Source organism: Neomonachus schauinslandi, chromosome 8 (assembly GCF_002201575.2).
Source record: "Neomonachus schauinslandi chromosome 8, ASM220157v2, whole genome shotgun sequence".
In the NCBI taxonomy this organism is placed as follows: Eukaryota; Metazoa; Chordata; class Mammalia; order Carnivora; family Phocidae; genus Neomonachus; species Neomonachus schauinslandi.
In genome coordinates this window covers 86,638,387-86,664,019 of record NC_058410.1, presented here as the reverse complement: position 1 = coordinate 86,664,019, position 25,633 = coordinate 86,638,387, and the positions used below count along the sequence as shown (strand labels likewise).

Genomic DNA, 25,633 nt, shown 5'->3' with positions numbered 1-25,633 from the left:
CTTCCCCGGTCTTATACTCAAGTCTTTAATCCATTTTGAGTTTATTTTTATGTATAGTAAAGTAGTGGTCCAGTTTCATCCTTTCGCATGTGGTTGTCCAGTTTTCTCAATACCATTTATTGAACAGACTTTTTCCCATCGTGTATCCTTAGCTCCTTTGTCATAAATTAATTGACCATATCTGTGTGGATTTATTTATGGCCTTTCTATTCTACTCCATTAATCTATGTGTCTGTTTTTATGCCAACACCATACTGTTTTGAATTTGGGTAAGGGGATAATTCTTGGAATTCAGGTAAGAGTTGATTTGCAGTTTTGAGTCCAAATCCATAGGCCAGGCCATCAGATTGGACTCCGGCCAGGATTTCTATGTTTCAGTCTTGAAGCAAAATTCCTTGTTCACCAGGAAACCTCAGTTTTCTTTCTTAAGGCCCTTAACCTATTAAATGAGGACCACCCACATTATGAAGGACAATCTGCTTAAAGACAACTAGTGATAATATTAATCCTATCTACAAAACACCTTCAACAGCAACATCTAGACTAGTGTTTGACCAAACAACTGGCACCATAGCCTAGCCAAGCTGACACATAAAATTAACCATCATGGAGGGTTTTCAGATAACACCTCACACACACCTACTTTCACCCTTGAATCTCCTTTAATGCATTAAGGACACAAAACTAAAATTAAATTAGAGAAACTGCACTTAGGCTTCCTGCAGTTTTGATGGGTCTATGGGCCTGAAAGTTATTGGGCACAAAAGTTCTTTTTCAAGACACAGACGAGGCTCAAAGTTGCAAGAAATAAAATTTTCTTTGACGATATCCATGTAAGCTGTAGGAGGGATCAGGAAAATAAGGGATTGTGGGTGCTTATTTCCACTGATTACAGTGAAGGCTGAAGGCAATTTCTTGCCCTAGGTGGTATTAAGAAGGTGGAGTTTCTGAAAGCTGTGGTATTAAGCAGCAGTTGTGACTTCTTTAAGGTTAACACTGCTAGACTAAGATGAAGGCGTATGGTTTTCAAAAGAAAACTTTCATTAACAGAAGGACTGTCTTTGGGCAGGTGGCTTATTGCCGGGGGCAGAGCTTTGTGAAAGCACATTACAACAGTAAGCATGCTGCGCTTACTAATGTGCCTCCCTCATATGCATGCTTCCTTAGTGCCTATCCAGGGGGACTTAGCAAGGGGCGTGGCCCTTTGCTGGTGGGCCTTGTGCGGCCTCTTCCCTAGCTGCCCCTCGCCTCCAGCTGAGCCAGGCTAACTTCAGAAGTCAAAATCCTGGGGATACTTCCAACTATGTTTTTTGTTTGTTTGTTTGTTTTAACTCCAACTACCTTTTTCTTATTACAAAAACAATATGTAGTTCCTGAATACAATTTAGAAAAATGTATAGACAAAAATTAATTATAATCCTGCCATTTATGTTTGTGCATATTCTTAAACCTTTTAATTTAGCATGGATGTTAATGTGGGACTGTCTCTGGATATAGGTAGAATATAGTTACAGAAATGGGTTTATGCTTTACATACTGTTTTATGCCCTGCTTTTTCATTTGTTGTATCATTAATATAGTTCTTTGTCAATAGACATTTCTACAAGGGTTGGTAGGGCTGCACAGAATTCGATTATATTTTCTACTAATGTTGAAGTATATAATCCACTGCTAAAGTATAAAGTATCTTATTCCACTGGAACACACATTCCTGAGATTTTGTCATTCTCAGGCTACAAGGCATAATTTTTTTCTGTCTTTAAACAGGAGGAAATAGAAAAAGATATACTAGTATATTCTAAATCCTCACCCTCTAATAAGTGATATCACAGCCATATTACAGTAAGCCAAGCTCTTGTAGGCAATAGGTAATACTTCAGGAGTAAACATTAGTTTAAAATGAAATTATCTCAACAAGTTCAGAACTAAGAGTTGTGAATCAAGGACAGCTTATTTTAAAATTTTTCATTACCTTGAGCTTTAAGGCAGGAGGCTCCAAACCCAAGACAGATTTTCAGTGCCCTCTAACTATTGTCTTATCTTGTGTCTGAGTATGATGTGTTTTATTGAATTAGATTAAAAATTAAGTTTGCGGGCTTATTATAAATAGCAGTGGTCTCCAAGGAGCATACTTTCTCCTCACTACTGCTTGTAGTAGGTATCACTGGTAACCACAGTGCAAAGTTGTATCATTCATTTCTAGAATGACTAGCTTAAAGTGTGTAGATACATGCAACATTATTATCTGATCGCCACTTTTCCTTCCCTATCTTGCTGACTCTTCTACCAATAAATGCATTTCACAAAGTTACCAAAGGAACAGTGTAATATGATTAACATTTTTAGGCCCAGATCTATGTGAGATAGCAAGAATTACTTTGAACAGGTAGGCAGGGGCCCCTGCAGTCTAGATATGGCTCTGTCGTCAATCGAATTGAGAAAGTAGCTGGCTCCCACTTTCAGTTCTCAACTGAGTGCATGTAATTGGTGAAACTGAAGTCACATTCAGAACCCTAGCTTCAAGGGCCTCCTGGACATGTCATATTTTAGATTTACAGCCTCTGCAATAGAGGGCATCACATTACACTGAAGACTGGATTAGAGGTTGAAGGAGTCTGATCACAGCCCCAGATGCTCAGTATCTGAGTGCTACCAGAAACTCATTAATAGGCCACTGTTTTTTATCAGAAGAGTATGCGTTTATGTCTTAATAAGGAATATACTTATTTTAAGTGGGAATATGTTACTGTATAAAGTTTTGAAAGTGATCAAATTCATAATTGGTCTATCTATAATTAAATTGCTTTTTTTGTAGCAGTATTCTAAATATTGTTTTTTTTTCCCCTTGAAATGAGTATATGAATAGATATGCCCCAAAAGAATATGAGTTAAGCTATACTTTTGTTCATATTCTATTCAGAAAGAATTAGAGCTGCTATTGTAATGGACACATACTGGTACTTTGCATTGCAGATTTCTCAAAGCTGACATTTGTTATTAATACTAGTTTGGGTCCACATGCCTTTCTTCCAGTTAATCACTGTCATAGAAAATTTCTGATTTACATAGAAGTCAGCAATTATTGATAATTTTCTGTATCTAGCTGAGCTAAAAAGCTGTTTCAGAGAGAGTATTGATGAATGGCTGATGCTAAGATCAGATCATTAGCATGGATTTATCAGACTGTGATGAAATGCTAGGTGAGAAGGAATTCATTCAGCAAATATTTATCTGTGTCTACTGTGTGTGAGGTAGTAGTAGGGATTTGGAATACATCAGTGAGCAAAACAGACAAAGATTCCCGTCCTCTTGGAGCATATAATTCTAAAATGAGTAGACAGTTAAAAAAAAATAAGCAAATTACATTACAGAAGTTAATACATGCTATGAAAAAAAAAGAGCAAGGTGATATGGGTGGGGATTATGGTGAGATGTGGTCAGCATAGCTGTCATTGAGATGGAAGATTTGAGCAAAGATGAGGAAAATGAGAAAGTTTATTTATGTGAGCATCTGGAGAAAGAGCATTCAAGTGGGGGGGGCGGGGGGAACTGGGGTAAAAGGCATGAAGTAGAAGAGCGCCAGGCTTGCTCAAGGGATAAGCGCTCGGGGCGGGGGGGGGGTGTGCAGCTGGTGTAGCTGGAGTGTAGTGAGGGAGAAGACTTAACAGGAGCTAAATTCCAAGACCTCCAAAGCCCACATTATACAGCACCTCATACCATTACAAGGACTTGGGATGTGGCTCTGAGGAAATGAGTCCTGTGAGGATTTTGAGCAGAAGAGTGATGTATAAGCTTACATTTTATTTATTTTTTATTTATTTTTTAATTTTTTAAAGATTTTTATTTATTTGACAGAGAGAGATACAGCGAGAGAGGGAACACAAGCAGGGGGAGTGAGAGAGGGAGAAGCAGGCTTCCCGCGGAGCAGGGAGCCCGATGCGGGGCTCGATCCCAAGACCCTGGGATCATGACCTGAGCTGAAGGCAGACGCTTAACGACTGAGCCACTCAGGCGCCCCTAAGCTTACATTTTAAAGTGTGATAGCTACTGTGTTGACAACAGGCTGCGGGTAGGGAAGGGTATAAGCAAGGAGGTCAAATATGAGTCTCTCGGCGGTGATCTGGGTGAGAGATGATGATGTCTCTATGAGGTCAGTACTGGTAGAGGTAGTAAGAAGTGGTCAGACTCGATATGGTTTGAAAGATTAGATTTAGAGTGTGCAGGACATAGGGAGTCAAAAATGACTTCAAAGACTTTGGTCTGAGCTACTGGAAGAATGGAGTTGCCATTAACGAAATGGAGAACACTACCCATGGATTAGATCTTCGGGATAAGAGCAGGAGCTCTGAATCATTTTGTTAAAGGTCAGAACATACGTATTTATATATTGCAGTGCTTCCCAAAGTATGGTTCCTGGATCAGCAGCATCAGCATCACCTGGGAACATGTTAGAGATGCATACCTTGAGCCCCATCTTAGACCTTCTCAATCAGCAGTCTGTCCTTTAGCCAGTCTGCCAGGTGATTCTAATGCAGGCCCAAGTTTGAGAAACCTGTATTGTCTCCAAGAGACAAGGACCAGGGACCACTTTTTGAGAATGGGAATATTGTGGGTTTTGACCTTAGAAGACCTGGATTCAAATCCTAACTGAGTTGGGCAAGATGGTCCTTCTAGCTGAGCCTTAACTTCTATACCTTTAGAGTGTGGATAATGATACCTGTGTTACCAGATTGATAAGAGCAACCAGATAAAACAATGTAGGTTAACAACCTTGTGCAAATAAAGCACCTTACAAGTACTGAGGATAGGAGACAAGAAGCTGGAGATGGGGAGGCGGGGGAGGTCCTAGAATTTGCCTCTATTTTTCTTCAATATCCTCTTGCTTTTAAGAAGAAATAATAGTGATTACAATTGGAACGTACTCTGATGGAAGATCAGAGTTTCTCTTGAAGTTTTGCTAGACCTATAAAACATAGGTAATAAAGATGACTGCTTGGCAAATAGATTGCTGATGCTACTTGTGTGATTCAGTAGAAAGAATGGCTGTTTGAATTTAATTATTTACTTCACTTGGGTATAGAAATAAGAGAAGTGTGTATTTTTTAATTATAAAAGAGAAAACTTTTTCAATATGCATTTTCTTCTCTAAATGTATACATTTATCTTTTTACATCTGTTTATATTTGGTTTGCAATCTTTAGGTTTTGTTTTTCTACTTTTCCACAAAGTAGGGTATGAGGCTTATGAATTTTACAGAAGTCTGAAGATAATTTAAAAATAAAAGATGTAGTCTTGGAATCACTTTTCCAGGAAAACTCCTTATTCTTTCTTTTTGTTACAAGTAAAGATATTCAAGCTATTTGCTAAGACCAGGTCTGTGTGGTGGCAAAGCAGTTTTAAGGTTTAAAGGACTTGTTACATCGCATGAGTTTTTACATTTGAGATCACTAACATTTTGTTTTTTTGTTTGTTGGGTTTTTTGTTAAAACATTTCAAACATGTTTGACACCAGCTTGCTTCTGCCATAGTGATTTTCAGGCAAAAGTGTCACCAAATAGTCATGCTAATCATTGTTCTAGGTTTCTGATTGAAGAGCTCTTATGGTCTACATAGAAATGAATAAATTTTCAGAATATGGACTAACTTCACTGGTCTGAGAAATTACAAGTTAACTACCATTACGTATTTTTATACATTGAGTACAGAGTGAAGGTAATATATATAGGATTAAATAATAAAGTTTAAAAGGCTTGCTTTACATAAGTACAACTTAAGTCAATCCCCACATGCCTGTTTTGGAAGCTTTTATTTCCTGTCTCTGAAATTCTCTAATAATATTCTTGCAGATTGTTCAACATTGATCAAGCAAATATATGTTGACATCTATCTGGATGCTTTGTGATGTAACAGTAAACTAAACAGACAAACATCTACATCCTCCTGTAAATGATATTCCAGTAGATAGAGGCAGATAATAAACAAGATCAACAAATTATTTATAATATGCTACATATGCTGTGGAGAAAGATAAAATGGGAAAAGGATATTAATAATGGAAAGGTGAGGGAAAGGGACTTTTACGTAGAGTGCCTAGGGAAGGAATCACAGAGAAGGTAGCATTTAAGTCTAGATCTCAATGGTTGCAAGAGAATAAGTCATATAGATACTGGGGGGAGAGAGTTGTCAGAAGAGGAACTGCAGAGGCCTGGAGTTGGAGCACATATAGGAGCAGCAGGGTGGCCAGTGTGACCAGAGAGGGGTGACAGTGAGACTTAAGAAATGAGAACGAGATACAAAATATACAGAACCTTGTGGGCCTTTGGAGGGACTGAATTACTTGGAGTAAAACAGAAGCCCCTGGAGAGTTCTGGCACAGGGCGTACATGATTTGGCTTCCATCCAAAGGTTTCTTCCTTTTGCATTTTAGTTTGAGAAATAACCAAGAAATAAACTTCTAGGATTAAATCCTCTCTCCTATAAACTTTGGAGTCACCAACCATGCAGCATTGCATGTGACTGATTTTTGTTCTTTTGTAGATGATAATTTCAATCCTCTGTAATGTTTAGCATTTCTCATTGTCTTTATGTTTGACATAGAGTTTGTATCCGGGTAGTTCTATCTTCTTTTTCCAAAAGTTGTTCTCTTGTAGCTAAAGATTCTGATCTGTCTGCAATCCAATGAAAATTTCTTCTTTAATTATTTCCTCTTCTTCATTATATCATCTTTTATAACATTCCTATAAGATAGATGATGGGCTTTCTGGATCTCCCCATCTCTCTTAACTTTTCTTTCTCTAATTTCTACATATTTATCTCTTTCCATACTAAACACTCTAGAGTTAGAATTCTGTATTTGCCACTTACTTGTTCTGTGACCTTGGGCTAGCTACTCAATCTCCACGTAGTCTGTGATTCTTCATCTATAAAATGAGCATGATAATAATAATAATACCTACATTATAGGAACATTGTGTCGTGTTAATGACTTCATAGGAGGTGATCAATCAATGTTAGCTGTTTATCTTCCAGGTCACTAATTTAGTGTTCAGTATCTTCATTCTGTTATTGAGCAGTTCCTCTGATTTTTTTTTTTAATTTAAGGCAATTATAACTTCAATTTCCAAGGATGTTTTCTTTTTGACTCATTCTTTCTACATAGCAGCCTATTCTTTTTCTCATGTATGCAATATGCTATCAAATTTCCCTGAGGAAAACAATTTGAAAAAATGTGGTTATTTTCTTCCCCAAATTATTTTCATTTCCCCTAGATTCTGTCATTCTGTTTCCTAATATTTTTCTTTTGTCATTGGTTTTTTCAAATGCCTTGAGAAGCTCAGTTGCCAGTCCATATTAATGGATGAACGATGTGGGATTTTTGTTTTGTTTTGGTACATAGCTGACACGGAGGAATCCTCTATATATTGCAAATTTTTTCTTCTCCAACTCTGCCTTTTGGGTGGGAAGGCTCACTGCAGGTTCTGTATCACCAGATAGAGGTGGAGATAGGCATACCTCTTCTTAAGATTCATAAGCAGTGAACAAGCAGGCAGACCAGACAACTGCCAACTTAAAGTCCCAGTTGGAAGGTACTATCTCTCCTGTGTGTGTGTGCTTCTTCCATATCGTTTATGGAAGTCCAGACCCCCCCTTTAGCCTCCACTCTCTTTCTTTAGCTCTAAAACCCATACTAGGAACTCTCCCCAAACAGATCAGGTACATCCTTTGGGGACTTCTCAGGCTTAACTCCATTACCTTACAGAGGAAGAGAGGACCTGATTAGCCAACAATTGTTTACTTCATTTCTTTAATGACTCAAAGTTCTGTAGTACTTCTTTAAAAAGAACAATGCTCACCTCTCTGTTGAAGGCAGTTTTGTATGCTCTGATTTTTCTTTCAGTCTAATTCCATCTGTATTTGTATTCTCAAAATTTCTACTTGGCCCCTGGGTGTTATCTTAAGAATACATTTTATGTCGGGGCACCTGGGTGGCTCAGTTGGTTAAGCATCTGACTCTTTTGATTTCAGCTTAGGTCATGATCTCAGGGTTGTGAGATCAAGCCCCGCATTGGGCTCCGTGCTGAGCATGGAGCCTACTTAAGAGTCTCTCTCTCCCTCTGCCCCTCCCCTGTTCATGCTCTCTCTGTGTCTTAAAAAAAAAGAGAGAGAGAAAGAAAAAAATAATAGATTTTATGTCATCTCAGTGAATTAGGAAAGCAGCAAAGAGATGAAGAATCTTGTGCTCTGTCCCACATTTTGGACCAGGTCAAGTCCGTATCTTTCAATTTGTACTCCCTGTGCTTTTTGCCTCAGCAACTGATTCTAAATATGGAGTAGAAGTCTAAGGCCTAACATAATAGATTGCCATAGAAGGGGGGTGTGTATCATCAAGAGTCCCTCCTCCTTTTCCTTTAGAGTTTGACCCTTTGAACTGTAGTGTGCTACACTGAGTGTGCTAGATTACTGGAGCGGGATCTCCAAGATAGAACAATAGAGGTTAAACTCTTTAGCTCCTAAATTAAACAACCTTATTCTCCTTAGTCCAGATTTTCTTCTTCCTCAGTTGAAAATGAGGCAGAACAGATGTGCTGGAGTTTGCTGCCAGGAAGATATGAGAGTTTAGGGAAGTGAGATTGGGTTGGAGTCTGGAGAGAGGAAGAACAAAAGTAAGACACATTAGTCTTCCCTGTTCCCACCCATGGGGATATGTATTGGACATGTCTCCATAGCACATTTCCGGATTTCAAGTAGTAAGGGGAATTAGCATCCAGTTACCTGGGTAGAGCTTACCTGGTTGTAGGACCTCTTAATCCACTCCTATAACATCATGAAAGGACTGTAGAGAGATTAAAGAGTGGTAAAATTAGTTAGAAAATGTCAAAAATTCCCCTTCTCCAGTTTTCTGCAAAGTCAAAATGAACATGATGGGGATGTGGGTTTTTTTTTTGTTTTTTGTTTGTTTTTCTTGCTGTTTCCTCTTGTGTGGTAGGAATTCTGTTTTGTTTATTTACTTATTTTATTGTGGGCCTAGAGATGACCAAGGAAAGTAGCTTGGACTCCCGTGTTCTACCCAGTGAGGTAAAGGACCCCATAAAGGCAAGGGAATGTGCCGACCATTGGAACTGTCATCTTTTAAGAGGATGCATGAAGTCTGGAGACTATATGTCGGTGCTTAGCTGAATGCCCAAAAACCATCAAACAGACCACCTAGTAGTCAGAAGCTAGATGGGCTCCCTGGACAGATGAAGTGAGGATTGACCAGTAGAGAATTGGCCAAAACCAGACTCCTAGTCTGTCACCAATTTGTTCAGGTAACTGGGCTCCCTTTGTACAAACATTCTTTGGCCTGTTCTGGGACAGATTTTAATCAGATTCAAGAGTTAGAGAAAGGGGAATTTGGAAAGAGTGTTGAATGGAAAAGAGATCATGGAAATGTTTGAATATGACTGTATTCACCCAAAAGATGCTATGTTTTAATCTAGAAGTGGTCGAAAAAACTCTAGGACTAGAGTACTATTTATATGATTGGAGTGAATTTAGTTTTCCTGTTGAAAATCACTATCCATTGAGATTGGGACCATGTCAAAGAAAACGAAGAACAATTCTAAAATAAATATATACAGGATTCCATGTTCATCTAGAGTTGAGTGCTAACCATGTAATTTTAAGCTCTTAATACCCAGTAATGTATGTTACAGTATGGTGCTTTACAAAAGTTGTCTAATGAAAATACTTTATCATTAATAGTAATTGTGTTTCAATGCTAAAGGATAAAATACTCAACTGTGTATTCTGAGATTGGGTTTAGGGACTGTCATGGCCGTTTGTTAATGTTCTAGAAATTTCTAAGGCCCAAATATAGTTATCACATGGACTGACCAGGTCATCTATGGTATGCTCAAAACCATCTGGCCAGTACTTTTAAAAATTGAAAGGAAAGTTAGAAACAGATTCCTCTGCCATTCTCAATCCTAAAAATTGAAGCTCAGAAGTGGCATTGAAACATTCACTATGAGCCCACTAAGACACATCTTATTACTTTTTTTTTTTTAAGATTTTATTTATTTATTTGACAGAGAGAGAGATAGCGAGAGCAGGAACACAAGCAGGGGGAGTGGGAGAGGGAGAAGCAGGCTTCCCGCAGAGCAGGGAGCCCAATGTGGGACTCGATCCCAGGACCCTGGGATCATGACCTGAGCCGAAGGCAGACGCTTAACGACTGAGCCACCCAGGCGCCCTACATCTTATTACTTTTATTTAGAGTTCCACACCAGGTTCTGCCTTAACATATTTTAGGAAGTCAGTAAATATTGATTCAGCACTAGAGGGAAAAGAATAATGCAGCATTTATGGGATCATTTACTGCTTGACATCCTCATATAAATTACTATTTGCATATGGGTTGACGGATATGAATTTGAGTCAAACTGTGTTTTTTGCCTTTGTATTTGAATATTTGTCATTGAAGATGGTATTCCTAAGTTATAATTTCCAAACTGGGTTTTTTGCCATCTGTTGTATGAAAAAAAAGTATACAGCGTCCTATGGAAATCTCTTTTTGGTTCAAAATTACATGGTTCCTCTCTATCATGACAGTTCCTGAGCTGTGTTCTCTCTCTTCATAAGTCCATTTCTGATCTCTGACTTCTGTTAAAATTGATCCTGTACAGGTCAATCTGACCCTAAACTACACAAAATTGTTTTTGAGGTTTGAAGCCTTAATATCAGATAATGTCTAAATCTGCCATAAAAATTTGCCTGTGCTTTTTGTTCCACACATAGTAATTACTGCCTTCATAATCATATTCAAGTCTTAATAGGCTGTGTTGCTTTAAAAATACTAAGGAAAAAAAAATGTAACCACATAGTGTTTTTTTTTTTTTCTTTCAGAATTTAAATACTGATACCTACTCCTAAACAGAGACTTCCATAATTTTATTTTCTTTTTTATCCTCAAAGAAATGACTGCTATTGTAAAATTATGTTGCTTATGTGGTTCCCTGGTTTCTCATAATTGAACATAAGTATGAGTAGAGTCAGCCATAATTAGAAAAATTTCCCCAGTATCTTAAAATACATGGTCAATGTTACCCTTTCTTTAACCATCAAGTAAGGGTATGATGGTCTAGTTATTTCTAGGTTTGAAACTACAAACTTAGCCTCTAATCCAGTTTTTACTCTATCATGGAGTAACTTTTTGTGCCTGTCTTTCCTCTGTTATAAAAATGAGGTTATAATATCAACTACTCAAAATATATTAAGTGCAATGTACAAAAAACAGCTACATCATGGTTAGTATTAAAAAAACTTAACCTTCCTTCCTGTCTTTGTACTGCAGAAATCCAGTTTTATTCCAGAATAGATCAACTTCTTATTTAGATCTCTTTTTCTAAACCTCTAATTCAGACCTTTCTTCCAAAAACTCTTAACACTGAGAACACCTTAGAATCGGCTACCTCACTGCTCCAGAGCCCAGGAATTTGTGTGAGGCAAGGGCCCACAGAGCAAAGCTACTGCCAAGATAATAGTGTTCCTTCTGGCATGGCATTTGGACACAGAGGCCTTTTAATGCCTCCTTCATACCCACCCCCTAAAGAGATACCAGAGCTGTCTCCCTATAGAGAAAGGAAATCAAATGCTAAGAGTCAGCATAATGTGTTCACATAAGGACAGATTCTCCATTTAAAAAACAAACAAACAAAAAAAACCAGTTAACTCTCTTTCCAGTGAGAAAATGTAGATAAGCTATATCCAGTCTGTGAAAGGTGTAAGCTGATAGTGAACTCTCTATGTTATAATCAGTATTTAAGACCCCTCTACTTATATTCACTATAACCTGTCTGTTTATAAGAAAAAGTATCCAAAATCTGTCCCTTTATTTGAAAGTCAAATGTATTTCTCTATCTTTGCCACATCAGTTTTACTTAAAGACTTAATTCCCCGAAGCCAAAATGACCAAATCCACAGCTTAGAGTCATTTATTAAAGTCTGAAGCCTCAGTTTAAACAAAGAGAGCTGTTAGGGGACCCTGTGGTCCATGACTTGAAGACAGTTATTGATTCTGCTGTATTGCTGATCTTTTAAAAGTTTCCTTCTTTGCCTTTAATATATAGTAACTGTAACCATAGATTTTCTTAAGTCTTTCTCTGCCATTTGGTGAATCATACAGTAGTTATAAACCCACCCCAATCCCAAAGGAAAAGAAGGAGGGGAGGAAGCTCCAAGAATCATTGATCTAGGCTTGAAGCCAGGCAATCTATTTTTAGTACTTTCTCAACAAGCCACACAATAAAAATGTAAATGGAATGATGCTACTTTCTTCTCACACCGTTTTTGAATGTGTAAGTTTGACACTGTTTATACTGTTGATTTTCAGACTGTCTACAAAGAACTTAGTTACTCCAGTTTTGGGGCCTTCCTATACCCATTTAAAATTAATCATAATTTTTGTTTCTTACAGCCTTACAATACCTGACCTTTATAAAAATCTAAGGTTCAGCTTGAGAGGTCTTCCTTTTCCATGTTGCTGAATTTGCACTCAGTCAACTGGGTGTCATCTAAATCTTTGATCATTGATATATAATTGACATAGGACATTGTGTAAGTTTAAATTGCACAGCCTGTTGATTTGATACACTTATATTATGCAATACCGTTACCACCTTAGCTTTAGTTAACACCTCCATTGTGTCCCATAATTACCATTTCTTTTTTGTGGTGACAACACTTAAGATCTAGCCCCTTAGCAACTTTCAAGTATGTAGTAGAGTATTGTTATCTATAATTAGTATTGTGCATAGGGCCCCCAGGCTTATTCATCATATAACTGGAGGTTTGTACTCTTTGACCAACATCGTCCCATTTCCCCCACCTTAGCCCCTGGTAACCACGATTCTACTCTCTGTTTTTATGAATTTTTTTTTTTAGATTCCACATATAAATGATAATATATTGTATTTGTTTTTTGTTTTCTGACTTACTGCACTTAGCATTATGCACTCAGAGACCACCCATGTTGTCACAAATGGTATGATTTTGTTCTTTCTCATGACTGAATTATATTCCAGTATACAGACATGTCTCATTTTATCGCACTGAACGGTACTGTATTTTTTACAAATTTAAGGTTTGGGGCAACTGTGCATGGAGCAAGTCCATCAGTGCCATTCTTCCAAAGCATTTGCTCACTTTGTGTCTCTGTCACATTTTTGGTAACCCTTATGATATTTCAAACTTTATCATTATTATATTTGTTATGGTGATCTGTGATGATTGTGATTTGCTGAAAGTTCAAGTGATGGTTAGCATTTTTTAGCAATAAAGTATTTTTTAACTAACAACATTGGGGATTTTTAGACATTGTATGTTCTTTTTAGGCATAATGCTATTTCACCGTTAATAGATTATAGTATAAACGTAACTTTTATATGTACTGGGAAACCTAAAAATTAATTGAACTTGCTTTATTGTAATATTTGCTTTATTGTGGTGGTCAGGGACTGAACCCACATTATCTCTGAAGTATGCTTGTATAGCATATCTTCTTTATCCATTCTTCCATTGATGGACACTGAAGTTGTTTTCATATCTCGGCTGTTGTGAATAATGCTGCAATAAGCATGGAGACCAGTTCTTTTCAGGTTATGAATTGTTTTTCCATGTGGCGTTCATTTTAGTCAAACTTTTCTTGGTCCGTGATTTACCATTAGATGATGAACTCCCTATGAACATGTAGCCATATTTGAACTCTCTGTGTACTTAATAGACTAAACCAGTGCCTTGAGCATATAATAATCATAGAATGCTGACTATGTCAGGCCCTGCTCTATACTCTTTACGTATATTAATTTATTTAATCTTAACTTAATGGGCATTACTCTTATCTTCATTTTACAGTTGAGTTAATCTGAAGTTAATCCGAAATGCAGAGGTTCTGTGGCCAAACCCACACAACTAGTGTGTGAGGTAGCAAAAATCTGAGCCCAGGCAATGCAAATCCTAATTTACACTGTCTACTAGTGGAGGCTAGGAATTAAGTGCATATGTGTGGGATTAAATTAGCTCCTGTGGAACCTAGTAGAACTTTAAAAAGTAGATGATGCAGATTGGGTGAGAACAAAAAAGTGAAAGAATGGGGCTCCTGGGTGGCTCAGTCCATTAAGCTTCTAACTTGATTTCAGCTTGGGTCTGTAATCTCAGGGTCATGGGATGTCAGGCTCCATGCTTAGCGGGGAATCTGCTTGGGATTCTCTCCGTCTTCCTCTGCCCCACCCTGCTCTCTTTCTCTCTTTCTGAAATAAATAAATCTTTATTTAAAAAAAAAGTGGAAGAGAAAACAGTAGAATAAGGAAGTTGGAGAGTAGCACTGAGGAAATAAGGACTAAGAAACAATGAAGAAAAAAAATGAAGAATTAGCCTAAATGAAGGAATTCATGGTGAAAATAGAAAAAAATTAAAAGAGTCTGTTTGAAAGAAAAAAGAAATAGGAACATTGGAAGAAGAGGGTATAAAATAGTAAAGGTCTGAGAAAACATTATTGGTGGGCTGGAGAGAGTATCACAAATAGGAAATGTAAAATTATAAAAAAGTTTTATTCTTAAATAGTTACACACTTGCTGTTAGATTATTGCTTCCCACCTTACACTCACTGTAGTCTCTCAGACTCCCAGTCTTGTTCCCATGTGAATCCATAGCAGACACCAGCTCAGGTCAGATGCTACGAGAGTCCTTTCACTGAACTGGAGCTGTTGATGGCCTTTTATTAGTCACTGAATCTTTATATTCTACAGAATCAGAAAAAGAAATTTATAGTAAGAATTTTTGTTGGTACAAAAATATATGATCAGTCCTCATCTTGAATAGCTTCCCCATGCTCTGTCTCATTATGTTTTCCCTTCCCAGTAAATAATCTCTAATTATTTGTAACCAGTTTTTGTAGAGATTGGTTGGTCAGAAAGATTCTGGGAAAGCCTTAGTTCTCATTCTTGTCGTGCATTATCTTGACCGACTAACATGCCCAATTCACAACTCCTTTTTACCCAAAACCTATTTGTTCTCTTAGAGGCCTCGCATCACTTGTTGACACTAATACCCTACCAATGGAGGAAAAGGTGCTATTATGAATTAAGTAGATTTGCAAGTGTCCTACCACCCCAGGCTTCTCTTTCTCCCTCTGTGTCTTTCTTTTGGATTACTTGAGGCTTTTTAATTCTCCTTTTCCCCTTCTCTGGTTTCAGAAATTCTTTTAATAGTTACTCATTATTTTTAAATGATAAACTTGATTTAACAAAGTTTATTATGGATCTGTATCTCATCCGTGTTTCTGAACAATACAAGGATTTGAGACTCTTTAACTCCTGTCATCCTGCACTCCTGCCTTATCCATTACTGTTTTCCAGACTTTTATACCTACCTTGTGTTTATACTTCCCAAATTAATCATTGTTATCTTTGTTTCAAATGTCTGTGCTTGTTAAATTTTACCTGCATATGATTAGCAAATTCTTTGCCCAGGATTTCTTTCTGTATTTCACTCCTTCCTACTGTATCTGTTTCTTCTGCTTGAGAATTTAATAGTTCTTTGACTTAGCAAATCTGATAGAAACCTTAGTCTGTTTCTGAGCATGTTTTTCTTCTTTGTGAAATATTAAATGATATGGGATATAGGTGGTTTTTTTGCTTATTTCCTCCCAATATTTATATTTTTTTGTGTGAAAATAAAGTGTCCAGATGAGAATTAGGAACCATTAAACAGAATGATGTTCTGAAAAGAAGCCATGAATTTCAAGTGTTGAAGGATAGCCATTAATTATTTCAAGATTAAAACCTAATATAAGTTAGCTGAAAATTAGGGGGAAAAAAAAAGAATGTTTAACTCAAAAGCTTTTCAGTATAAGACATTTAATTAGAAATCATGGACTTGTCATGGAAGTCAAATAGTAGAGTACTGAAAGCTAATATTGGAAATTATCTTTAAAACAGGATAGAGAGATGACACTGAAAATTCTCATTATGTCTAGCACTGAACGGTGTTGAGGAAAGTATTTTTAAGTTTGAGTACAAGTTCATGGTGTGTAATTACAACATGCACAGTTTCCATGTGTGTCTTCACAGCTGAAGCACAAGGATTTAAATGGGACTATTTGAAATTGTCACTCATGCATGTGTTCTAAATAAACATTCTCCCTGCTAACCATCCCCTCCAGCGTCTCTTTTGGAGTCACCATTCATGCTGTCCACTCTTCTCTACCAGTTCAACTCTTAACCTTCTCCAAGGGCTCAGGTCAAGTCCCATTGTCTCGTGAACGCTTTTCCTCTTCAGCGTAACCTCTGGTAGCTTTTAGAGCACTAATTATTTATTGTGGCTAGTTATACATTACATCATTGTCAGGTAACTTTCTGTGTCCTGTTTTCTCAGTTGAACTGTGAGAACATACTTGAGACTAGGGATACCTTTTGCTTCTCTGTAACCACATGGTGCTTTGTGTGTCATGTTGCAAATATGATACTTCTTACATTCTTTTAGTACAGTAGTAAAATTAGCCAGTTCAGAAAAAGGAAGACAGGAGGATACTAGTAAATCAGAACAACCATTTCTGTCCCCATGAGCCTAGTAAAGTGAGTTCTCTAATTGAGGAGACTTATATACATATATACCTAAAATAATTAGCAGTTTGAGGACCATACATGAGTCTCTGGACAATAAAGAAGTACAAGCTAGGTTTGAAAATTTGAAGAGTAACATCTCCTTAGAATACATTTAGTCAGAGAAGGTTCACTATATAGGTTTTAATGTGTATGTTTTCTAAATGTAAACTTCACCTTTGCAAACAAGCAGTCCCTGATGAGAGTGTTATTTTTTTTGTGGAAAGATCCTTCCTCTCTTTTCACAGTATTTTCTGAGGAGTGTAAATTTCAATATATTGAGAAATCCATTTAAGAGGAACCCTTAGATACTCCCTAGAGACATGAAGGACCATTTACCACATAGATGTTGAAATGAGAAGCTTTTTGAATTCCAAGTAAGTAACAGAGCTACTTATGCTAAGTAGTGACCTTTGTTGTCCATTATAGACTTACCTTCTGTTTTCTTCGAGAAGTGGCCGAACAAATGCAAGTACTGTTCAACAAAAATCACAAGTATATTTTATTTGATAAGGATTTTAATGCCTTACATCAGGCCTTTTTAAGTAAAGTGTTTTCAGGTTTTCACCTGATGACATCGATTTCAGTAGGGTTCATAAAAATGCCCTCTATAAGCTAATTTAATGCCAATGAAAATATAATTCTCTTTAAAAAAAATTCTCTTAATTCAGCAGAACAAATGTACTGTCATATTAAGCAAGGAGAAAGGCTTTACATGAATTAATTTTTACATATAAATTTTGAGAGTACAGACAACATGGCATTTATACTTTCTGTGTCATTATTTAAAAAAAATTCTTGGCTCCAAAAATCCAGCAAGTTAAAGTACATAATTGCTAGAAATCTGCAGCCTCTTGTGTCTCAGTGATACCAAAGGACCAATTTTGACTCTGACTTGGAAAATTCAGCAACTCGTGTTTTTGACTTATGATTATCAAGAATCTGCCCAGAGGATAAAAAGGTCCATAATAAACAGGAAAAGAGACTACAGGGACAATGAGAAGAAAAAATGCCAAATGCTGAATTTGGAAAAAGCCGTAACAGGTTAGTCTGTAGCAATAACCAGAACGTAAAACAGAAAATGTTCTCTCTATAAGAGATTCCCTGTGTAATTGAAATGAAATATAAGGAAAAATACCAACTTTGATTTAGTCTTACTGAGGAAGGAGGGAAAGTACAGGGACCAAAATTAAATAAGAACTTGTGATATCTCCTTCTTAGCATATTGTTTAATGAAAGGAAACAGTTTCAGAAATATGTCCTTAGTATGAATATACATATACATGTATACATACATAGGTATACATACACATATACATGTATACATACATATTATGTGTATATGTGTGTGTATGCAAATATACATATATAGTTATAAATGAGGTGCAGACTTAGGCTATGAAAAAATATTAGAATATAAGAAATGTCATCCTGAGTAAAACATTGTTTTTTTTTTCCTTCTGTAAGTAACACAGGTATCATAAAATAATTTCTAGGAAAAAACAGTTATAATCTATGATAACCTCAAAAAATTTTGGAATATATAACTAATATCTATTTTTTTCTATGAATATATCACTTATAAATGCAAGTAAGTCCTTCTTTATGTGTTGTTCAGCCCATGCTAAATGCTTCCAATGCTTTTTGCTACAGAAGTATACATCTTACTATATTGAAAAGTAATTACTTTGACTTATTTAATATTAAACTTCTTGTCTACTTCTCTAGGTCTATAAATTTGGAATTCCACAAACAAATGTGTTTGCTTCTTAAAATTCCCTTCATGATTGTATTCCTTTTGGTTATTCTCTGCTTACTATCTTTGATTTTTCCCATCTTCAAAATGAATTCTTTTTTTTCTTCTGTCTTTAACTTTATTCTTTGATCATTTTATTTCCTCTTTGAACTTCATTTCCTTTAGCCAGACTATATTTAGAACCCAGAACTTCAAATAACAGCCAATTTTGTTTTTATGTATAGGAGAATATTCATCTACTTTGAATAATGCTCTTTGTGGCACTTTCTGGTTATATAAATACATTATCTACTATGAATAGATAATATTTCCTACAAGGGCCAGTGATTTCCTAGAGTAAAAAAACAGATTTAAATCCCTCACTGCTAGTGTCCTTTTAAAAAATAATTTCTTTTTCCAATAAAAAATGTTTCCTCTGCCTACACCACCAACGTAGTAGTGTTTCTTTTTTGTAAGGTGTGTCTGAGCCTCAAATGTGAAATAAAAATAGATAGCCAACGTGCTCCCTTACACTCCTGCATTCCATGAGTGTCGGGTGTGGAATCTTCATGCAAAAGTTGACAAATGCCTGTACTCTCCCCTTGTCTCTATACAGACTCATTTCTTCTCTCAAATGACTGTTACTCATTGGCTATATTCAGTGATTATATTCAGTCATTTTTTTTTTCATTCTTTGCCGAAGAGCTCACCATTTCATAAAATGTTAAAATTAACCTATGAAAATACATTGCCTGTGATTAGTGGGATTCTAGATGGAATAGCTTATGCTTTGGTAAATTAAAAACAAACACAAATCTCAGTGGCTTAAAAGAGCAATTTCTCAAATTGCAGTATTCACTCTGTTGTAGTATACTAGTTTCTATAAGAAATTGTTATTTAATTTACCATAACTCAAACACAATAAATGTCTTTCCCTTCCTCATGCTGACAGAACAGGAAGTGAAGTAAGTGGAGAGGTTGGCAGGTTGGCCTTCTCCAAGCTGTCATTCAGCAACCCACCTGATGGACACATTTCCATCTTCAAAGTGTCTTCAGACGTCGCTGTGGGGCCAAGTCCATTCCATACAACAGAAAGTAGAGAAGAACACAGGCAAAGCAATTATGGGAAGTTTTAGTGACCTGGGCTTAGAAATGGTCCCTATTACTTTCTATGTACATTCTGTTGGCTAAAAGTGTATCCTACCTAATTAAAAACAAATACATAATTACTATACCTAACTACAAGGAAGAAACCCAGAATAGCTGGTATACTGTGTTCCCAGGAAGAAGAAGGAAAAAGCTTTTTGGAGAATAGTTGGCAAACTCTGTCACACCTACTTTACTCAGCAATATTGTCCCAGAATCAGGACAGCTGTTGTAGAAGACAATAGCTACAGGTAGTGTGTAGTTAACTATTTCAGGATCTTTGTGTGTGCCTGAAGTATAATCAGCTGCCAATTTCCAGAGTCGTTTTGAGGCTCAAGCATAGCTATATAATGGTTCTACATGATACCATCATCCTATTGTCACAGGTTACTCTTAAACTCATTTGTAGCAGCCGGTGTTCAAATGGTCACAGTGTAAATGTGCCAAAATTAGAGTGAGATTTAAAACAAAACTTAATGACCCCAAACCTCCATATATCCATTGACAAGTTACTTGATTCTTTCATAAGTTGTTTTTTAGAGAAAGGAGACTGGTCCCAGTGACATTATTTGGTAGTTAAAATGAGTTATCAGGTACAATGAATTATTTTTTTTGGAGGTTGCTATTTTTTCTTCCTTGCATTCCAAATTAATATTTACAATATTTAGAAAGTGCCACGTTAATGAATTGTGAAGAATGAGAATATTCCATTGTAAAGCTGCCGTTAAGACTAAAAGGGAGAACTATATGATGGAATTCACATCATCGTTTATATGACTAAGGAAGGCAAAGGTTATAAGAAGAAAAATGTTCATGTGAGAAAAATTGCATTGTGCCCATCAAAAGATGCTGGAGGAAAATACTATTTTACTTTAAAATTAACTAGTGCATGGCCCTATTCAGAATAAGCAGAGCTTGATTTGTGAGCTTACTCTAAGCCAAAGAATTTCTATTCAAAAACTGACCAATACTGAGAAAAATATCTCAGTATGAGATAACTGGTTCTCATGTCTGTGGCAGGGTGGGGGGGGCGGTGGGTAGAAAGCAGTGCCTAACCAAGTCTTGTCACTCAATGTATAGTGACCCAGGGATTTCGGAGCTGTTTAACCCTCTTTTCATCTTTTTCACCTCACCCTTGCCCCACACCAGATACCTGGTGATACCTGACAAGTCCTGGGCTTCCCTAAAGTAGTGCATTAGGATGTGCCTTTCCAGCCTGGGCCCATATGGCTCATCGCTACTCAGCTGTTCACACCCCCCCCCCCCCCCCCTGGCAGCCCCCATCTAGCCCAGCAGCAGCCTTACAAGGACTTGTTCCGCCTGGCAAGCAAATGCCAACAAACACCTGTGCGACTCACTACTATTAGGATGGGTTCTTTAGTGCCCTATTAGTTAGAAAGTTATTCCTATTATAGGGATTTGAGGTAGTTTGCACTCAGATTTTATTGTGGCTATATCTTCATTGTCCCTCAAATTATGTTGGATAAGGTTGCATTTAATGTGACAAACTGTTTTTATTTGTGCATTACTAGTGTAATGACCTGATTTATATACATAAAATATGTAGGAATATGTAGAGAAAGAGATAACAATAGCGAACATTTCTTACTATTATGTGCCCTTCACACTTATATTAGCTGAATTAATCCTCCCAAAAATTGTTTCTGGGTTTTTATTCTTGAAAACAAGAATGAGGTAAGTTTTTAAAGTTATATTCATTGCACAAACTCACCAGAGACAACACAGGTCTGTCCAGGGCCAGTGCTCATGGTGTTAGTAACAACTAATTTATCTTGACTTCAAATAGATATTTTTCACTCTGACTCTCAAGATGAAGTGAACCCCCTAGAAACATTTTATGTTTTGAAGGAAATTTAGAGATTACTTTATCTAAAGGTTGTTATACTGAGATCCGTAGAAATGAAATGCCCCTATTGTAAGTTACCTTAACTGTTGAGCCCCACAGCACAGACTAGAACTGGAGTCAATATCCGTGCCTCTATCACATGTCGCCTCCTGCACTATAGCCTAGATGATTCATTCGATGTGCCATTTTAGAAACTGATCTCTGTCAAAACTTGTCAAAAGCTTTTAGCAACTTAGCATCTTAGATGCAAGCACAGCATCTTGGAAAATGTGTGAAGACTCTAAACTCAATAGCAACATACTAATTGGCAATATTATATCATTAAGTTTATGCTCTGAATTCAAGAGCCTCTAGTGCCTGATATATACGATTAGAGTAGAACAATTCATAAAAACTGAAGTTGGACTCAGCCTTTCAAGAAGGGCACAGAGGAAAAACAAAATGCAATCTTATTTGATCACATCCCAGATTAGAACATGTACATACTCCCACACAAAGGGACCCACTGAGAGAGAAATGCTCAGCAGAGGCCCCCGCAGACATGAGGAGACATTCACACCAAAAACAAAATTGCTGCTCATCTGCCTTTGTGGTCATGAGCCAGGGAAGTAACCAGCTTTACTCCAACTCAAGACTAATCAGTGGGTTACCTGTGAGTATTAAAAGGATGCTGCTGACCCACTATGAGTATGGTATGTTCTCTGAGCAATCTTTTTTCCATCCAGAGTGATTGACTTGTATGGCTCTGTCCTTGTGACCAAGGGCATGAATTTTCAAGACAGCTGGTCAGGGTTTGGGATGCATTCTGCAGCTGTGATGGGGCCAAGGTACAAGCCCACATAGGGAAGAACTCCTGCTCCAGTTTAATTACCTTGAAGTCTTAACCAACTAAATGGCCATAGAGCACTGTCCTATGAAGCCCTGCTTATCTGTGTACGTACTCTCATCTCCAACTGTAGACGAAGACAGATACATTTTACAGATGCAGATCACAGAGGACCATCGTATGTCCCCTAAACCAATTTTTGAGACCACTTTAAATTAACCCCCAAAGAAGTCGGCACAGATCAATTTAACCACTTGAAATCTTTGTGAAACATGCTCTGCCCCACATTGGGCATAGAGCCCGCTGTAAAGATATTCAATAAATGACCTACTTGCCAAAAGCAAGATCAAAGCGTAATGTTAGAGAATTCCATTTTCCCCCAACTCTTTGTTAATTCGATTGTTCAGCTTGGGTCACTGATTTTAAACTCATCAATACCAATCTCTAGTCTCCTTGAAGCTAAGACACATTTCTTCCTGAACCTGTGAAACTCTTGAGACTGCACATGTGATCAAGTTAGAATTTAGCTTCAAGTTCCAACCCTGCTTCTTACTAGCTACATATGGGAAAATCCTAATTGCTCTGTGCTTTGATTTCCTCATTTTAAAATAGAGTACTTAGGCTTGTTCAAAACTCAGATACTCCAGTTTCTCAATTTCTAAAATTTTACAACATACTTTTCCCTTCCCATTCTGTCAGTTAACAAAGTTCCCCCCAGACCATTCACCCAAACTAAAAACCCACCTCTGTATTATTACCCTCAAGGTTCTACATGAATCTCTTTCTCCCTGATTACCTTTCCTACTGCTCTCTCCTTTGTTCTCCATTTCAGTCTGCTCCTTGCTTTTCTTCACACCAGCCACCCTCAGAATAGTCTTTGCATGGCCTAGAATGCTTGCTCCCTAGAGACCTATGAGATTTGCTTTCTCATTTCTGTTAGCTGTTTACTCAAGTATCACCTTCTCCATGAGGCATTCCCTGTCCACTCTTCTGAAATATCAACCCCCTGCCTCCACACTGACTCTTCCTGTCTCCCTTCCCCCCACGTCATTTATTCTCAGCATTTATTGGCCAAATACTGTATTATTTTACCTATTTATCCTGTTTGTTACTTGCTCCTGCTCCTGCAAGCTCCATTAAGGGAAAGATTTCTGTCTTTTATATTCACTGCTACACCTAAAATAGTGCCTGGCATAGAGTTAGATGCACACTAACTATTTGACCAAATGAATGAATGAATGAGTGAAATTAATCTTTTTCTTAAAATCCTGTCTAGGGTCTCCTGTCCATATATTTTTAACACTGTGAGTGGTTTGGCTACTTGGTTATTTTATTTGACAGGACCCAACCAAATATCACTAATGCATTTAATTTTGTTTTTTAAAGCCAATATTTGAGGTGAGAAAAGAATATTATTTCTTTTCAAGCTCTAAATCTGATTTTTATGTGTCAAAAATAACATGCATTTTTCTATACTTATCCCTCAAAATGGATTTATCTCAAGTAGCCACTGTTTCTTGTAGCTTCCACAGCATTCAGAGAGAAATCTTGAAAAGATAGTGTTTAAATTCAGGTCCCAAATGTGACTCTCCTTAATGCAAATTGAGTGTGAATTTATTAGAAACCATTAGTGGGATAAATGTTCTCCTATTATGTAAATCTGTATCTTTAATCTGAAATGTGGAACTCGAATTGCTTTCCAGAATATCTAATCTGTGATTGTGTAATTAGACGAGCAGGTGGTTAATTACAGGTGCTGTTAGTGAGTTGTCCCTCATTATAAGAACACAGATAGCTAATTCTATGTGTCCCAAGTCACTCATAGGGGGAGTTGTGTTAGCTTCACAGTCTTTAAATCCACAAGTGTGTTAAGTGCCTGAATCCATAAGTAGAACTCGGCATGTGTTTTTGTTTTATAAATATCAAAGTTGACCCTTCACAACTGATACACATTTAAGATTTTTTTTTAGTGACATATTTATATTGATTTTATGTAGTATTTTACAACAGTATTTGGTGTCTAAGAAGCTAGTGGAACAGGTAAATTGTTTTTACATTTTTTTAATACTATACTGTAGCAGTATATTGCAAAGTCTAAATAAATTATAAAAGAGGTCCTTTTTATCGATGGCTAAATTGAGGGTATTGAAGCTTCACTGAGGCACTTGATTTATGATCTTATTTTCTAATAAATAAGTCAGTGTTAAGGAAAAGATTATAAAACATTTTCAGGTGCTGAGCTTGGAGTCCTAACCAACAACATGTATCCATAGAAGTGACTTCTGCATAAAATGTCCTCCCAGATATTAGAAAGACTGTCTCTAACATGTAGGAAGCCCAAGAAACCCACACAAAGAGTTGGATTTTCAGTTCTGGTAAAAGGCATAAAATGTTTATAGAAGACAGAAGAAGCATAGTGTAGAGACAGATTGACTCATGGCAGGCAGGACATGGAGAAGAACATTTATAAAGTTGTCCTGAAAGTCACCCTTCCCCCATTTCTGAACACATATAGCTTTGAGAGCCAGGGAATTGTATTGCAGTCTTTTTTCAAGCTTGATAACTCTAAGACTTAACGACTCATAGACAGGTGGAATATGTTGGGGCAGGGAGGGGCGGGGAAGCCCAGGAAGACTATAGAAGAATAGGTTGAAAAAGTAAATGGAGAGAACAGCAAAGATGATAGGAGTTGACACTTTGAGTCCCAAAATACTGTAATTGGCTTTCATGGAAGTGGGAGGCTCTTTTTCAACAAAGTATAACACTATAGCCTGTCCTAAGGAAGAGTTAGTCAAGTTTAATGTCATGGCTATATAAAAATGGGAAATTTCAAATGAAATCCATCAGATAAAGATCATTGAGGTATCTCAGACTTCCCAAAAAAGGTTAATATTAGGATTTTGGGGGGAATAACTTAAATTACATTAGAGACACAATAGTGAAAGTAGGTCTTCCCTAATTTTAATAAAACAGGATGAGCTGTAATAATGAACCTATTTCTGGAGCCACATATCTAAACTGATCCCTGGTGGTTTTATAGTCCCCTTTTATATATGCACTTCCTTTGCCCACAGTTCTTTCCTTATTCATTGTCTCCATAATAGATCAATGTCAGGGTTTAAGGGCAGCCCCTTCTTTTCATGTGATGATGAGAGAACTGTATTCATAATAAAAAATTGCAGTAAGGGACATGATTTGACCCTTGGTCTTTGGATCTGGAATCTATCTTCCATTTTTCCACCAGAATATTTTCTCTTTTGATGGCTTCCCAACACCTCATTAGAAAAAGTGCAGGCTCTCCAGCGTGGTTGATGAGGCCCTCCATGATCCAGCCCCATCTCCCATTGTTCTATCTTCTCTGGTACTTCTGCCTTGTAATGTCAAGTAGTCATCCATTTGTCCATTTCCCCTCACTCACC

General features: G+C 37.0%; 1 protein-coding gene across 1 annotated transcript in view; it reads left to right on the top strand.

The window, feature by feature from the left end:
- ADGRB3 (adhesion G protein-coupled receptor B3) overlaps positions 1–25,633 on the top strand; it is a 709,573-nt gene that overhangs the window by 463,162 nt on the left and 220,778 nt on the right. The window lies entirely within an intron of this gene.